At 36.6% G+C, this 17,029-nt stretch overlaps 1 long non-coding RNA gene across 1 annotated transcript; it reads right to left on the bottom strand.

Annotated features, from left to right (window-relative positions):
• Nucleotides 1-1,462: 1,462 nt before the first annotated feature.
• Nucleotides 1,463-15,687, bottom strand: LOC121111693. Its single transcript, XR_005862994.1, has 4 exons — nucleotides 15,114-15,687; nucleotides 13,272-13,351; nucleotides 2,081-2,128; nucleotides 1,463-1,558 (listed from the first exon to the last, which is right to left on the bottom strand). It is a non-coding gene; the product is annotated as an uncharacterized LOC121111693 (long non-coding RNA).
• Nucleotides 15,688-17,029: the final 1,342 nt, after the last annotated feature.

Raw genomic sequence — 17,029 nt, 5'->3', positions numbered from 1 at the left:
TTGACGGCACCTGTCTTTTTCAAATCCATACTTGTATTCTGTAATTTATCAATAGTACATTCTTGTTATTGCTTTTATCCTTTTGAATACACAAGACATTCAATTTCAAAGTATTACATGTTTTGAGTTATATCTAAGGCAGACACTTGTTAAGAAGGAAGAGCAATATCTTAGCATATTTATTGAAAGCCATATATTTCAAGATAAGCTAACTTTTTAAAAAATACATAATTATTAGTGAAAGATTTCCTGTCAAAGAGTTTTTGCTTGTTTGTTTTTTAGATAAGTAAACAGGTGAGTGAAGCTATATAAGCATTTTATCCAGATATCTAAAAAACTAAAAATAAAATAAAATAAAGCCTTGAGAAAGCAATCTATGTTATTCAAATCAAAGCCACATTTTCCTAGCAGTTTTCTAAAGCAATATGTTCAGCTAAACAGTTCATCCTATACTGATAGATTTAAATTCTGTTAGATACAAGTATCAGTAATCACAGTGCTCTGCAGAAACATAATTCTGCCTAGGCCTGTATCGTATGCTTTGAAAGCAAAAACCCAGACTCCACATTCTTTTTCTATCTAAGCAACTACACTATACTTTTAAACATTACTTAAAACCAAGATATGTAAGATACTACTTATACCTTCCCCATGCATATTGATATTAGAATATATTATTTCCCACTTTAAAATGTTAAGAAAAAATCGCTATCATTTCTCAACTAAAACTGAACTCTCATGCTAAAGCTATTTCAAATTGTATCAAAACTTTTAGCTGTACAGGTCTGCTCTCTACTGATCTCAGATTCTACAAAGGATCTACTTTCGTACAACACAACAAATTCTATGTAGTTCACATAATACACTCCCAGCTCATATTTAAAAGGCTCAAAACATCCAATATATATTAAAAAAAGCATATTAAAAATCATAGATTGCATCTTTGAAGGCTTAATAGACAAAAGAAGTACATATATTTTCCTAATAATCACCCAACTACCTACATTTTGTTCTAAAGAATTGTTTTCCATAGTTAGCATGTTTATGGCCATTCAATTCCTGTTGCAGATTATGGCAATTAGATATTTATCCTCCTTAATGTACACTGTTTTTATTTATGTTGAACTTGAATCCATTATCAGAAACAAAGCTGCATACATATAACCCTAACCAATTGCTAGGGATGCACACAGACTACTGCTTGTTTTCTTTGGGCAGACTGATCTTATGGCATGCATTAAAAATGTTGTACTTGTCACTGACTAATACAGCAAATTGAAACCTTGGAACAATCTTATTTACAATTCAAGTGCTCAATATTTGATTCTTGCATCAGAATTTTCACTTAACCCTTTTGCTAAAAAAATGAATGTCACAGCAATGTACAGCTACATTGCAATTTATAACTAAATACAGGGCAATTTCTTCTGGTATGGAATCACTAAAAGATACATCCGAAGGGCATTACCTTGCTAAACACTGTTTTTGAACCTCAGTTTTTATGCAGTGCGTAACTGAACATTTCAGCTGTTTTCTACTATTCGTACAGCTCAGGTCACTGTGGAACGAAAATCAAAAAATAAAAACCTCCCTTCATCTGTAATCCATAAATAATAGGCTTAACTGTTGGTTTTACTTACAGTTCCCAGAATTTCTCTCTTTTCTAAACCATTTTAGCTCTTATATGGAAGTTTTATTGTTACTCTCTAAGAAAATTCAAACCTTTACTAAGTCATACAAACAGTTACAGTTGCTTTCGGTGTAGTTGGGTACCCCTGATTCCACCAGGAAAAAAAGAAAACAATGTATGGCCTGTGTTAACATCTAAAGACTGAAAACATACCCAGTAAAATAGTCCCCCAGACTAAAGGAAATCACTGCTTAATTTCACAAACATTTGTTTCAGCTCAGAGTTGCACTAGAAACTTTAAGTAGTTTTCTGATTCAAAAAATACTCAAATTGATAACGTGGACTCATAAGATGCTGCATAGCACCATCTGCTGGTTTGAACAATGGGCTTTGGAAAAGAGTCCAATTATTAGCGCTATCTGAAATCTGGAAAGTTGACATTCCACTCACCTCAGTTTCACAGGATTTGTAGGATTCTGCATAGATTCGCAGTACAAACTGAAAGAGAATGACAGAGAGAAAGAGTATCATACCATGTGCGTGTGAAGACATCTCAAAATCATAGAGAGATGAAATTTGAGCAGGAGGGCTTCATTCAAAGAAGGAAGAAAGCTGAATTTCCTTTGTCCAAGCCCTGGGAACTGCTTCGTTTAAGCTGTCTCATAAACATAATTTTGCCTTAATCTAGATTTCTTATGGAAGGAAACTTAGAAGGCATTTAGTAATCTTTTAAATGCTGATTTTTTTTTTCTTTCTTAAGCAAGAATATCGTAACAGCTTCTATCTTAGATTAATCACTACTTAATAAATGCTACATTCAGAAACAGTTGCTTTATTTTGAGTTTGGAATAAAGATGTAAAAAATGCACAAGCAGAACTGGTGAAGAATTTATATTCATTTTGTCCAGCTTCATTTGTGCAAACAGATTAAAAAGGAGTGACTACCAGAATGCTATCGTTACATGACTGTGAAAACTAAAACAGCTTCAGGAATATTTTATGAGAAATGACATGAACAAGTTGGAAAATTGTTTCAATTTTCATTTTTCTTCTTTCATTTTTTCTTTAAAAGGAAAATATAACCAACCTTGCTTTAATAGAAATTCTTTTCCTCATCAACACACAATTTTTTTTTTTCCCACCCACAAAAATGAGACTATCCACAGCTCTGAATTGGTAACCTTTTTTTCTATGCAGACTACATATCAGCAGTAGCCGTAAATGTGACACAAAAATGAAAGCCAAAAATCCTGCAGCATTAGTGGAGCAGTTAGTGTAAGCACCACCCTCACACTGTATGAGTACAAATGATAGGATTGGGTTTGAAACTCCTTCCTCAGTGACACCTCCCAAACTGTGGCAGCAGAATTCTACAGATGGGAAACCCAAGTTCTGCTCACACCTCTGACTGTTCCCCGTAAATTAATTTGTTTACTTGATGCCTGTTTCATGAGGTGCGTAGAGGCCTTAGCTGGTACATACCAAAAATATCACACGTTTAGTACCCACTGTGGGGTCCTGGCCATAGCACTCTCTGTGACAGCTTGATGATAAACAGCTGGCCTGCTTGTGGGATTTATAGAGCATACTGGGCAACATGAGCAAGAAACAGGTAACCTGCATTAGCTGAACTCCCTGTGCAGAATAACAAGACAACCTCTTGGAAAATCCTACTGCTGAGTTATCCAAGTGTGGTTAAACTCAGTTCAGTGCCTGGTAAAGCAAACCTACTCCTACCAGTTTCAATGAGAGCTGGCTCACATCTTTAGGGCAAAAATTAAGAATCTGAAGAATCTTTCTTCCTCTACCCTCTCTTCCCTCCCATAAATGAGTCAAATAACTTTTTGCATTGACAAGGCTGAAACACCTCCAATAGCTTTAAGCACATTTAGCATTTCACATTTAAGCCAGTGCAACATTTGAGAAAAAGTAAATAATAAGAAGATAAATATACAAAATCCTCTGTTTTCCATTTAGTAAACTAAGAATTGGACCTGCCTGCCTGTCATCTCCTGAAGCTAGCATGAGAAGCTAGCATGAGTTTCTATAAAACTATGCATATCTAAAGGACAACACATCACTGCCTGTCTATATATACCACAGAACAGAAAATACAGTAATTTTGGCTAACACTGGCATTAGTAGGAAAAGAGTAAGGTGAATGGGTAGCAGATCAGAAGAAAAGACCTTGAGAAGTGTCTATGAGGCATTATCACACATTCCTCTGTCAGCAGTGTCATGTGCCATAACAGCCAAATTTCAAAAATACAAATGGCTGTTAGTTTAGAAAACTCTACCCCATATGTAGTTCTATAATGTTTGATGTGGCAATGCTCATGTCACGATATAGTTCTACTTCAAATTATAACAGATTTGTTGATGAACTTCAGTGACTCAGCAACAAGAATTTGATAAGAATCATTTTATTTGTCCCTGTAGTACTATGTGTATTTCTCAGTGTGATGTCATGTCAAATCTCGATACACCAGTTTTAAGAAAACAGTAGTTGGTAAAACAACCATCACCACCAAAGAAAGACAACACGACAAAGTGATCCATAGTAGTACCTCCAGCTGAATTATATTACCTATTTGGCAGAATTTACAACAGAATTCTTGTAGCGGTAACTTTACCACATTACAACATAGCCTAACTTCTTACTTATCACTGGAAAGATACAAAATGTAGCAAGTCACCAATACCAAGGGGTGCCCAATGAGCTATTTCAAACATCATTTATAAACATTTGACTTGTATTCTTGTAAAAACGATATGCATTCTTGTTCATGTCTAATATTCTTACAGATGCTTTAGATGACACAAAACAAACTGGTTTAAAATTTGTAAGCTGACCCTTCTACACGTGTACCATCTTGCAGATATATTCAATGTCAATTTGTGCCCAGAATCCAACGGTCCAGATGAAATCTCTAGGCTCATAAGTAGAGTTCATAGTAGAACACAGTAGAGTTCATAAAACACATAGTGTGTAGAAATAAGAGACTTCACTTCCAATAATCTCTAAATAAAAGTTCATTTTTCTTTTCTTTTCAACTTTTAGAACAGCATCTGAAAATACATGATACCTCTCATATGTAACTAACCACAAAAGAGATTCTCTAATTCCAAGAGATTTAAGACATTTGTATTACAGACTATCTGGGACAGGAAATGTTTGGATTTTTTACCTCCACAATTTTGCCAAGTACCCCAACAAACAGAGCTCTTAAAAACAAAATGAAACAACAACAAAAAAACCCCAACAACAACAACAACAAACCAAACAAAAAAACCCACCTCAGTGTTAGCCAAGATAAGACTTGTCACAAAATGCATTTTAATTAAACACTGCTCAAACTAAATCAGTAAGAAATCCCAGTTACTTAAAAGCTTCACTGGAAACATATATGTGAATTATAAAAGATAAAAAAATTCAGCTAGGTATGGCTAATTAGGATGTAAATGTCACTTAATAGCATAGAAATTAGGTACATATGCTTTGAACTAATGTAGAAGTATTTATCCATGACAGTTATCAAAGACTAACATTCTCCAGTAGCTACTGCCCACAGTGCCAAGAAACTAAAATTAAAACTGAAGCTGGGAAATATAAAATAAATACATAAATAAAATGAAAATTGTGGCTTGTGGATATTACTTGCTGAATATATGATTGCCCACGGCCTCCTGAATATTTGAGACCACTACATCCTGGCACTGAACAAGTCTGAATGGTTGCTTATTTATGGACAGCTACAACTGTAAATGTCTAGCATTAACAAACACATAATTGTTGTTCCAGAATAGTGACATGCAATTTTTTCCACTAACGCAGCATCATAAATACTAACTTCAGCAACCAATTAAAGAATTAGCAAGAATGATCTCAAGTAAAACATGCATATTGTGCCTTCAGCTTGAAAAGTTTTGAGGATGTCTTAATTTTTGTACACTACGTTTGCATAATTATTATGAACATAAGCTTTGAAATGACATACAATGCTGTTATTGAATAAAAGGGTGAGGGAAAAAAATCTTGCAAAGTCCCCAGACAGCTGTACCATGTATATCTTACAACAGTGTCCAGTTTTCAAATAAGCATGAGTAACAAAAGACAGGGCCTAGGGTAGATTTCAGGAGATATTTCATATTTTGCTCCTACAGCCCACCTCTATTCAAAGCCCAGAGTTTGACTGAGGTTGAAACTAGTGAGCAAAATGAGCTGGTTTAAAAACTATCAATGTCATCCATGGCCAGCATGGTGACACGTAAATTATCTGCAGTTTTTGTATATGATGCCAAAGTGGTTGTGGATGGAAACATTTTATATACATTCAAAGAGATCTCATAAGCCAGAAAAACCAGAGAAATCTGAGAATTCAAATGCAGGTGGAAAGGCACTCTGGGCTACAAGAGCTTCACAGAGGTACAGGCTAAGGGCTGAGTGAGTAGGTAGCAGTCCTGCAAAAAAAGGTCTGCAGAAAAATGCCTGGAGAAGAAATAACTATTTAATCACTACAGTAGGTACCTAAAGAGACTTACCTCCAACTTCTGAGATCTTCTAAATTAAATTGGATAAGCCATGAGCAACTTCACCTAACTAGGAAGTCACTCCTGCTCTGAGGAGGTTGGACTAGACAATCTTTCTTTTCCAACTGACCTCCAGATCTTCTTCAACCCATTTTTTCCCTATGATTCTATCAAAAATTTTGTTAACATCTTTAATAATGAAGAAAACAAAGTCAGATATAACCCTATAGTATCAGCACAGAATTTGTGGCAGTGAATGCCTTCTATCACCATTGATCAGGAATTTATTCACTGTAAATTACTTACTCTCAAATGTGTAGCTTGTTTGTGAATAACCAGTTGTGAGCATACACAGCAGGGAGAGAGAAAATATTTTCCTTCTTTCCTTCCATATTAGCATGGACATTTGACAGCATTATTTATAGCGAGGTTTTCTAAATTAGCTGGTCAGTTTTTGTGCCACTTGTGTGGGCTTTTTCCACAGTAATAAGAAGTTTTGTTTTAGGTAAACGTGACTGCAGACCAAGCCAATCACTTTCTGGGGGAGCAAAACTAATGAAGCCTCCTATCTTGCAGGGCTGTGTCCTAAATTTGATGGCTCACATGGCTTCCTTGATTTCCCATGAAGGCTGAGATTACATTATACTCTTCCCTTCAGTGGAATAAAGAATTTTTATTCTAAACATCACATTTTCCTAGGGTTTAGAGAAATGAAATATCTTCCTAGCTCTCCATCAAATTTACTACAGAATGAGCAAACACAAAAAAATTTGTCAGTAATGGACACATGGACATTCTTACCCACAGTCAACATAACTGCTCAAAGAAGTCATCTCTATGTCAACAAAGCAGACAATGTCAGACTGTCATTTAAGTCAGAATTTCTCTCTTTTTAACAATTTCCAATTCAGAGTAATAGCTGCTATTAGTTGATATCAACTAATGAAGATACCTAGTAAATTATAACGACCTCAAAGGACTGCTTGCCAGCATCTGCCAGAACTGCTTGCTGTTATCATAGGAACAAGCACATCGGACTATTTAAATCACTCTTAACTGAATGTTTTGATGATCTCTAAGAAAATAATCTCTGAATTTCTTAATCTACTTGAGAAACTGAAAAATGGAATGATGCAATACAGCCTACATCATAGAAAGAGAGAATCATAGAATGGATTGGGTAAAAAGGGACTATCATCTAGTTTCTATGACACATCTATAAAAATACAAATTTGAAAAATAAATTAAAAAGTATATAAGAAGAAATTAGTATCTCAAATCTCATTCTTATCACAACTGTTTGCACATTTTTATCCAATCAAGCAAAATCACTGTGCAACATACCTGGCTAATCTCATTTTAAGGAAACTGTTAAGTGTTAATCAACTCACGCAGATGGGAAAAAATAACTAACTCAAGCACTACCATTTGCTAAGGATTTGATCAGGACCCATTGAAAGGTGAAAAACTTTACTATTTAACTGCATCGCTCTTTTCTAGAGTTCTTGGGCAAGAAGTGGGTCTAGCAACCAATAAAGTTGGGCACAGCAGACAGGAGCCTGAATTCTCACAGCGCAAAATCATCTTATTTGAAACCAGAGCAGAAAACACCACACAACTAGTAGAGGTCTCTTTTATAAGAAACTTAATGATCTCCAGGACCAGCAGAAAAGTCAGGACAGACTTCTACAAGGATACTGTACTTGCTGAGATAAATCCTCTCTCCTTCTCTCTGTAGCAAGACATAAACAAGCTAGCTTGAAAATTTTTAAGAATGCACTTTTCAAGGTGAAAAGCCAACCATTTAAAAGCTTACTTCCACATGAAAAGAAAACAACAACAACAAGAACAAAAAACCTTAGCAGAATGAGGACTGCAATAAGAGACAAGGGCCAGTCCACAGCAGAAATAAAGGTGAGAAGGGAACAATGAATCAAATTCTGTCTAGACTGTGCTTTCTCCCTCTTAACCCTAGGGTAAGGAGGATTGTATTTCCAAGCCTCTTGCATTATTATTGTTGTCTCACATGTATGTATGTTTACACAGTGAAAGAAAAATGCATCATCACTTTTATAGGTTGTTCAGACCAGATGCTGAGAACAAGAACTACATTTGAGAAGGACATCTCCTGAACACAGAAATTCTACAAACAATTCATACAGCATTAGATCTTGTGAATTTATGCTATTTTTGCACCTTTACTTCACCTCAATTCTCCTGTTATTACCTAAACTAAATAGACTAAATACAAACTGAAATATATCAAGTAGAGATAAAACAAGGAAGAAAGATGGAAAACTGCATGTCAGAATGCTCAGCTTCTTTCATCAGTGTTGAAACAGTGAGTCAATGAAGCAGAATTGAATTCCTACATCTTCAATATTTTTTTCCATTCAGATAACACTCAATATTTTGGGTACTGATAACAGTATATTGAACACGCCAGCAGTGGCAAATGTGTGAATTCCAAGGGCCTTGCTCACTGTTTTCTAGCTGTAGCAGTTTGCTGCAGCTCTAAATCTGATGAGCTATTCAAAGGCAGTCACAAAATGAGTATCAAAGCACATAAGTAATCCACATTGGGAAATCTGTCAGAAGATAGTTGGGAAAATAAAGTGAATCAATAGCATGTCAAGAGACTCAAATGGAAAAATATTGAATATTCATTTGCTTGGTTTCAGAGGGCTAGGGATTTAGTAGAACTAGAGTAGCTTGTAGGATTTTCATTCTTGAAAACATTCAAGAAATATATATGCATATGTGTAAAAAATGTGCATTGGATTCAAAATGTAATTAATTCCCTTTCAAATTAGGTTTTGTAACTCCATGCTGTTTACTGATGCACATACAGCATAATCAAGAGAACTAGTCTGAATGGCACAACAACTTTTAACTATATTGTTGCAACAACAAAAAAGTACAATAACAAGTAGTCACGCTTGCTTATTACCATACAGAAACACATGGATACCAGATATGTTTTTGGAAGTGCTACTACAAGTGCTGCTAAGTAAAAGCTGATATATATAAAACAAAAATAAAATACCTGAGTTAATTTCAGTGGTTTAATGAGATTTACAGGATACAAAATACATAAACATACATACATATATATATATGTATATATATATGTTAATGTGGTTGACATTCCAGAAAATCTGATATGCTGACACAAGCAACTATTAATATAGGGCTACGTCTCTGCAGGCTGCAGACTTGCTTCTTCTGTTTGCCAAAGAGCTGTAAATACAGCCCTACACAGGTCATATCAATCTATTTCAATATTTGGATAAACAGAAGCACCCATATATAAATTTGGAGGGAAGAATAATGACCTCCTGTTCCTCCCCTTCATCTCACCATCGCACACATAACCAAAAGGGAAGGAATTTTGAAGTGAGTGCCACAAACTATTGATCATGAAGGAGGCAGCAGATATCACTTACCCTACTTCTTATTTATTGTTGAATATACTCGTACGAATATTTGTAATCAACCCATTAATCCATTCATACAGAAAGTTACGAAACTTTCTCATTAAAGTCAAAGCTTTTCCAACAGCAAACCCTTGAGCCGCACACAATGGATGCACACAACTAAATGAACCTGCCTTTCTCCTCTGTGGAAAGTCAATCATTAATTGTTTTAAAATAACAATGGATTTATATCTCAATTTTTAAAATTCTATCCTGACTTATCCTAATTTATACTAACATATAAGTTTGTAATACTTCTCTAATTAGAGACACTCTTCCACATATATATACAAATTAAGGAAACACTTATGAAAATTAAACTACTTTTGCTAAGACAGGGAAAATCTGAATTTACTTCTCAGAAGTCAGAAAACCACTCTCATTATTCTTAAGGAACAGTAGAACTAATAGAAACTCACAGAAAGCACTTTTAACAAAAATGTTTATTTTATTTAAGAGCTGTTCTGCTCTTTGTCTTAGAAGACTGACTTTCAAAGAAACTGTGAAATCACCAGTGTACTTCTTTTCAAGTAAAAGAGAAAAGAAATTTGTAAATACCAAACATTTGCTCTCTGGTTTACAAGGACAAATGAAGACAACTAATTTCCTTACCAGGTTAGGAAAGTATTCTCTAAGTAGTAGTTCCCTAACACTAGATTATTAATTATTTAATTTAATAATCCACTTAGAAAAGAAACAAAAAACCACCTCAGTCACTGTACCAACCATTACTCGGATGTCCTTTCCTTATCAAAACAACCCCTGGTTAGCATGTTTAACAAACCGTTCACACATTCAGGTTATTCAGTGGGTGTCCAATCAGAGCGCATTGAATGCTGTTTCAGTACAGAAAACAAAACCTTAAATACTTCTCAACTCATAACAACAATGATGCAAACAAGATAATGATGTAAACAAGATAAAATCCATCTTCAGATATAAAAACCACATTTCTCCATAACTAAGCTTTTAGTCCTCAGAGTAACTAGATTTAAGAATCAATTATCCATGATGAGAATTTGACATAGCTGTACAGTTGGAACAATTAGATATAAGAAAACAGAGTGTTGATCTTTTACGCATAATCACCTGAGCAATTCATCTTCAAAGGAGGAAAGCTTCTCTCCTGAAGAGATTAGCAACAGTTATACTACTGCACCTCCATTCTCCATGCAGTGTGTGATCAACGTATGTATTTCAACTCTGCATGCTTCTTAAGTCTGTGTACTGTTCCACTATTGATCGAATTGCTAACGATTGCATACTTTTCAAGACCATGCAACTTAGAAAATCAGAAGTTTGAGATATCCAGGAGAATGTTAAACAATTGTATCTCACCTGGGAAAGCTTTGCAACCTTTTGAGGGCTGGAGCACCTCTCCTATGAGGAAAGGTTGAGGGAACTAGGCTTGTTTAGTTTGGAGAAGAGAAGGCTCCAGGAAGACCTCACTGTGGCCTTCCAATACTTGAAGGGAGCATATAAACAGGAAGGGGAACGGCTGTTTACAAGGGTGGATAGTGATAGGACAAGGGGGAATGGTTTTAAACTGGGACAGGGGAGGTTTAGGTTGGATATAAGGAAGAAGTTTTTCACACAGAGGGTGGTGACACACTGGAATAGGTTGCCCAAGGAGGTTGTGGATGCCCCGTCCCTGGAGGCATTCAAGGCCAGGCTGGATGTGGCTCTGGGCAGCCTGGTCTGGTGGTTGGCGACCCTGCACATAGCAGGGGGGTTGAAACTTGATGATCATTGTGGTCCTTTTCAACCCAGGCTATGATTCTATGAACCTTAATAAGCAAATAACCTTAAAAGCAAAATAATTACTTAGTTACAGCCTTGTTTGATACAGACAAGTGAAGAGAATACTCCAGTAAAAATGTCAAATTAACATCTATGGAAACTGCAGTCTAATATTTCACAATTCTTCCAACACTCACATACCTCATTAAACAGAAACAGTCTTTGTGACCAGCTCATAAGCAATCCTAACACTGCTTTAGCAGCAGAAAGCTCCTAATAAAAAGTGCAAAGCAGTGTATTTATTTTATTTTACATAGGTTCTTCTTAGAACCATATTATTAGCACGAAAGTTGTAACTTCCAGACCTACATATCCTTAGACAATTTAATAAGCAAGACGATCTACTAATTTGATCTTGTCTCCCCTTTCACTACACCTATTACTAAAACACATAATATATGTAAATATATATTTTTTCTCTATCAAAAACAGCAATTCCAGGAGACCCATATCACTAACATCAAAGTGACTTTGAAAAACTTGCCAAATGTAACATTTATAGTGATTTACTGGACACAGTCATGAAGTAAGAGTTAATCAATTCTTAATAATGTCTTGTTACACTATCAGGTTATATCCATTGTCCATTCAAAACCCACAAAGGAGTTTTAAGCAAGGCAATTGGTTGCATTAAATGTCTTGTGCATTAAATGAACATGAACAAAGACCTTGATTTACTTGATGCTATCATTCAAACTCTACCTAGACCATGTTAGGCATTATAGATGTTTCAAAATTTGGCCTAAAACAAGGACGCTATAACGTCTGTAAAATTGTTTAATCCATCCCACTTGAAATACCATATAAATATATTTGATTAGTAGCAGTATTTGACAATAACTTTTATAAAGAAGTATAAATGCAATGCTGACGGTCCTAGTAAATAATGTCTTCATTAATACAGCAGAGGGTAACTGATCTACCTTGTACAAATTTCCTACCCAAGAAAGCAGAAGAGATTCTTCTTCAAATGGTTAAAAACAAAACAAACACCACAGCAATACATGTACTTAAAGTACAGTTCATCCTAATTCTGCCTCTTTTTAGCTGCCTAATCCTAAAAACCTAACTCCAGATCTTTGGTCTTTTTAAATTTATGTTCAGTCCTTTCTTCCTCCTAGAAATTTTGGCTACTGCTTTCTCCACAAGCCCAGTGTGACCAACAGTAGCTTCCATTGCCTTGCAAGAAGAGAGGCACTTCATGACAGTCCAGCTAGACACACAACAATCAATGGTAATACACAACAGGCCTGCCAAATGTATTTCATATGGTCTACATGAATTCTGGCAGACCTCCCATATGGCATCTCACTGCATAAGTTGTAACTGATGGAAATGTTTACAAAAACAAACAAACAAACAAAAACTTACAAACAAAATAATCATGTTTCACACAGATCTATCTCAGTTCCGAACCCAGAAAGTAAATTGGCATGTACATACGATTAATTTTAGTACAGACTGGTGAATCTGAAGTATTTGCCCTGCAATCATAAATACAGTTCTAACGAGTCCGTGACTACTTGGATCACAAAGTTAAAGTTGTTATTAGCTTAAACATGAAACCTGTTTCCACCCAGAGCGTGATGTTAAGGCAATTCCATGTGAAATCTCAAACCTACACATCATCCCCATTTAGCACAACCACATATTAAAGAGAAAGAAATTAACAAACCCAGAATGAAATCTGTTGATACCTTGGGTGTGGCTGTTACTCCAACTTTAGCTGTGGATGTGGGCGTGTGACAGCACTAAAAATCATATTACAGAAGCAGAGTGAATCTTTTATTTTGAGGAAGGATTGCCCTTGCTTCCCTACTCTGATTCTTCCTTACCCTCTAGTAAGCTTGTTCCTACTAAGCCTTTCCATAGTGATAGCCCAGTCTGCATCAAGACTCATTCAGTGGATAAAAACCTGTAAACAGATGATAGATTGTATGTAAAGTTTTTTAGTTTATACTAAAATCCTCCTAAAGACAGAAATAGGGAAGCATATAAGATTCTACAAACAGATCAAGTTTTGATACAAGATTATCTCTAATATGTGTTTCTCCCATGAGAGAAGGACTGAGGAAAAGCTCTCAATTTTTGTGGTATCTAAAATCATCATCATTTTCAAATGTATCTTAAGTAGAAACGACTTCATGCTACTGCCACTTCATTAGGGACACTTAGAAAAATATTTAAAAATTCATATTCACATCCAATATAATTGCCATTTAAGTTAGGAATTTACTTTTTAATAAACACATTCTTGAGCTGGTAACAGCAAAAGCATCATTCAAACATCATTTCCTGTGTTAAATTTTACCCATATTAACAGACTTAGCAAAGCATCAACCACAAACATGTTGGTGATAGAAATTTCCTAATGCAAGCAGTCTTTATAGATTTCTGCTATTTCAGCTCAGGTCTCCAAGGACCATTTGAATCCATATTAATTTCCTTTCTGGCAGTTATGCGGCCATGTATGAACTGCACTATTTCACTTTTAATCTGTCAGTAATTTAGTAATGTGTAAACTAATTATGCACAGATATTAATGTAATCAGTTTGGGGAGCTATAAAATCAATGTATTTATACAGACTGTGTTAAAGAGAATTGCATTACTATAATCATATGTCTGTTGCTGATGATGTTAAGGAATTAAAATAATTAAGATCCATGCATCAATACTCATTTCCACAATCCATCCAATGATACAATATTAGAATTTTCTATAATGCATAGGTCAAATTTTTCAGTAACATCAAAATTAAATCTGACCAAAAATAGTCTGTGGCTTCCCAATAAGAAATATAATTTTGATGGCATCTCAGGTTTCCTACAGTGAACTGGGAATGAACTGGCTGAGAACATTTCATTTAAGACTCAACCCAACTACTCAGCCTCACTCCAATGGAAATTGAAGACTGCAGTTAGTACTCTGCATTGGGCCACATAAATTAACTACGAATCACATTTGAAGCATCATGTAGCAAGTCATTAAAATTATTAAGCACGCGTTTCCAGACGTACGGAGACCGTGGCTGCCCCAGGGAGCACAACAGCAGGGTGCGCTACCCGAGGGCCTCAGCTCCGCCTCTTCCATGCTCAAAGGCCTGCTGAATGCCTCCCGTGCTTACTTTACATGTTAACTCCTCTGTTTTCCACAATAAAGGTGGAAGATGAAGATTTCACATGTAGAACTCAGTAATTAATGCCTTCCACCAATTGTACCTATCACCCACATGCATCAGGCCAAGCAGAGGAGACACAAGGAGAAAATGGACCTGACATTACCTCAGCAGTTCTGACCTCATCTCTCCTTTTCATGCTAATGACTTCGGAGCCCCACTTAGTAAAGAGAGCAAGGTTTGTGTGAAAACATCTCTGAATTCAAGGTTCTGCCATGCTGGGAGAACTACTTGCAATATAACCACACCAGTTCTCCTGCTCCCTTACAAAGGGGCAATTAAATAACGTGTTAAAGTTTCACGATACAATTAATCCAGTCAGACTTGAGCTGCTGCCAGACACAGCTACTCCTGGCGGGGCCTCCTGAACAGCGGCACACACCGCACTTACCTACCCCACAAAAAGCAAAACGATGCATTGCAAACAGCAACAAGACAGCTCTTTTCACCACACACTTGCCAAAATCTACTGTTCATTGCTTCCCCTGTTGAATCCTTACCCTGAAGGCCCACAGAAATCCTCATGTGCAGCAGCTGAAGCAGCGCAGGGCCAGTGGTTCCTCACAGCGCCAGGTCCTGACAGGGAGCTGCAGCACAACCCTCAGCACCCCTCAGGCACCACCACAGCGACTTTCAGGCCATGTCTGTGCACCTCACCAACAATGGGTTCAACAGGGACAAAATACAGGCGGGATGGCAGTGTAAGCACAGCAGGTAGCTGTGGCTGCTCTCTCTTGCCACAGTGTGAAGGAATAACTGCAGACAGGCCCAGCTCTACTCTAGGAACCTTCCAGTTCCAGAAGGTTCTCCTACATTCCCTCAGGCTGTCCCCCTCACAGGAGGTGCCAGGCTGCTCCTGGCAGCAACCAGAGAACAAGGGGACCAGCTGTCATCCAAAAGTTGCAGGCCTCAGCACAACATTTCCTTCAGCTTTTCCATGAGGAAGGATGAGCCCTTCCCCACACCATCCCCACACTAGCAGCCTTGGAGCCCCTAAAGCAGAAACCTCTGTGGGGAGAAACCCTCATACCTGCCAGAGCAGAGAGGGCTCTGCTCCCATGCCACGTTCCTGCAAAGCCTTCCGGAGATGAGGGGAGAACTATTTTCAACCTTTTTGTATCTTTAAAACAATTTTTTTCTTGTATTTGAATATAAACCAGCTCTGCAGCTCAGCACTTGTCCTGTGTTCTCATCTTTAGGAAAACTGGAGAGCGCTTCAGCCTGCAGCCATCTGTTGCACACACCCTCTGCACACATGGCAAGTTTCACCTCGGATAATACAATCAGTGGGGAAATAGTAAATACTCTTTCGAGGGTCAGTCTAGGTTAAGAATAATGCAAGATTACATGTCATTTATTAATGGTAACTCCTGTGTATTGATTCACTTAATTTCAAATTAAATTATAATGTAAAAATTATGCATGATACAAAACCTTTTCCTCACTACTGTAATTCTTCCAGCTGCTCACTAAGTTTCAGTACCATTCAGCTCTGTAGTAGACAGAAAGTGGCTCCAGAAGATAGAATGGCTCAGAGGAGCTCCTCACGGCCATGACAACATCCATTTTACACCTTGCAGAATAGGCTTATCTAAAGATGCCACTGGTAACTGAAGCCAAAAACTTGATAGAAGCAGGGAGATTTGACATATTCTCATGTTAGCAAAGATTAGTTGCAAAAGGTTTAGTGGAGAGGAATGTAACAAAGAAAGAAAGTTAAGGAGCATGCAGAAACACATAAACTGAGGGAAAAGAGTTTTCTAGTTCAACTCTAGGTGTGTACCTGCCCTCATGCCAGGCTAGGCTGCCTTCCACTTACAAGTCAAATAAATGGATGAAAGCAAATATTTTAAGTGAGCCTGAAAAGGATCAGCTTACTTCACTGCCTACCTTCCCCCTGAATTTAGACTCATGTCAGACTTTCATACTGTCAAAGAGCTCTACCTGCCATCTTTTATAGAGATGGGAATATCTGTAACAAACCAGCACAAACACATTAACAAATTACTTCACATTATTCTGAAAATAAAATTCTCCCTCCTGCACCAGGCACTAGCCATTAAACTATGCTGAAATATAGAAACTACTGAAGTTAAAATATACCTTTGTTTATAGTTCTTGCATAGCATGTACAGACAAGCTAATTAGGAAGGGATCGTGTCCTTTTATTTTTATAATTCCAGTTTTAGGAGCCGAGCATTTGATTTATTACATGAAGGTATTTTTATAGCCACAAGTACTACTGCTCTTTAGGACACAGGGAACATCACAGCCCATTTAATTTACACAGGAGATGTTAGTACTATTTAATGGCATGTAAACATTTTATAAGGTAAGCTCAAATAACCAGAGATTTTTTTTTTAATATACTTCAGCAAAAAGGTTCACAAATGGATTTTCGTTCTACTTTATTGGA

Source organism: Gallus gallus, chromosome 11, assembly GCF_016699485.2.
Source record: "Gallus gallus isolate bGalGal1 chromosome 11, bGalGal1.mat.broiler.GRCg7b, whole genome shotgun sequence".
In the NCBI taxonomy this organism is placed as follows: Eukaryota; Metazoa; Chordata; class Aves; order Galliformes; family Phasianidae; genus Gallus; species Gallus gallus.
The sequence above is the reverse complement of the archived record's forward strand: the minus strand, read 5'-3'. Positions and strand labels throughout refer to the sequence as shown.